Below are 1,704 nucleotides of genomic sequence, written 5' to 3'. Positions count from 1 at the left end.
TGCAAACTACAGACTGCAAACTACAGACTGCAAACTACAGAGTGTAATCTACAGACTATAAACTACAGAGTGTAATCTACAGAGTGTTAACTACATGCTGTGAACTACAGACTGCAAACTACAGACTATAAACTACAGAGTGTAATCTACAGACCATAAACTACAGAGTGTAATCTACAGACTATAAACTACAGAGTGTAATCTACAGACTGTAAGCTACATGCTGTGAACTACAGACTAAAAATGACAGACTGTAAGATACACGCTGTGAACTACAGACTGTAAAAACTACAGACTGGAAACTATTGAGTGTCACCTACAAACTGTAACCTACACACTGTAAACTACTGACTGTAAACTACAAACTGTAAACTACTGACTGTAAACTACAAACTGTAAACTACACACTGTAAACTACTGACTGTAAACTACAAACTGTAACCTACACACTGTAAACTACTGACTGTAAACTACAAACTGTAACCTACACACTGTAAACTACAGATTGTAAACTGTACACACTGAACCTTAACTTAAAATTCTTCAGGAAAGAAGACTTCCCTGGCATCCAGCATACGTAGATCTGACAGTAAAATGTATTTCTGCCTCCCTTTAGGCACAGCACTAAAAATCTTCATAGACTAAAAGTAATCGTTTCCCATCACAGAAAGCAGAGTCTGGGAAGTAGCGTTTCATTTTTTTCTCTCTATTGAATTAGAATTTCTTTGTGTATTTTTGATTGACAACGCTGTCCAAGTTTGTCTTTCGAGCGTAAAATGTCATCAACTGGAGGAGTACTACACATATGATTCACTGCAGAAAACACAGTAGTTTCCCTACCATCTGCATACAATAGTCTCCAAACACAAAGCTTGTTTCAGTCCCATATTAAGTATTGTAAGAATCCAGCAAACCTTCCAAAAATCTTCTAGAGTTTAAATGTTTGGACTTTGGCAGATAAAAGCAGACACAGAAGCACTGACTGTCCCACTTACCTGTTCTTAGTTTCATAAAACATGATCATTCTTACATCCTCGTTAATATTACCATCCCAGACATTTCATTACAAGCAAACAGTGATGTTGAAGCACGATCACACAGGACGCGTGTTTGCAGCCTTATGTAACTTACTAACACTTTGTCTCTCTATCGTCCAATCAAAGGCAAGACTGCTGTGACAAACGTCCTTTATTTACAACAGCCACAACAGATCAGTTTGTGATGTTATAAGCAAATCACTCACATGTTAAACCAGCATCACTTGATAAAATTCTCTGGGTCAAAGACATGCTGACTGAACTTTTGCGTCTGCATTGACACTGACTCCTGTGTGATCGCATACTTGTAAGGCACTTCCGTCCCGTCAGCCACTGGCACATCATATATGACACACCGTGCACGTGAAGTAAAGTACAGTTTGCTTTCACTCATGTCCCTTCTTATTCTTTAAAGGTCCCATGGCATGAAAATTTGAATATTTGACATATTCATTTACATTGATATGAGTTCCCCCAGCCTGCCAATGGTCCCCCAGTGGCTAGAAATGGTGATGGGTGTAAACCGAGCCCCGGGTATCCTGCTCTGCCTTTGATAAAATGAAAGCTCAGATGGGGCAATCTGGTATCTTGGCCCTTATGAGGTCATAAGGGGCAAGGTTACCTCCCTTTGTAATTCTTCACCAAGGCTGAATTTTGGGAAAAAGAC

General features: G+C 39.4%; 1 protein-coding gene across 1 annotated transcript in view; it reads right to left on the bottom strand.

The window, feature by feature from the left end:
* raph1a (Ras association (RalGDS/AF-6) and pleckstrin homology domains 1a) overlaps positions 1-1,704 on the bottom strand; it is a gene marked incomplete in the record, with an annotated part of 104,946 nt that overhangs the window by 47,474 nt on the left and 55,768 nt on the right.

The sequence above is a fragment of the Etheostoma spectabile genome, chromosome 5 (assembly GCF_008692095.1).
Source record: "Etheostoma spectabile isolate EspeVRDwgs_2016 chromosome 5, UIUC_Espe_1.0, whole genome shotgun sequence".
Classification (NCBI taxonomy): domain Eukaryota; kingdom Metazoa; phylum Chordata; class Actinopteri; order Perciformes; family Percidae; genus Etheostoma; species Etheostoma spectabile.
The sequence above is the reverse complement of the archived record's forward strand: the minus strand, read 5'-3'. Positions and strand labels throughout refer to the sequence as shown.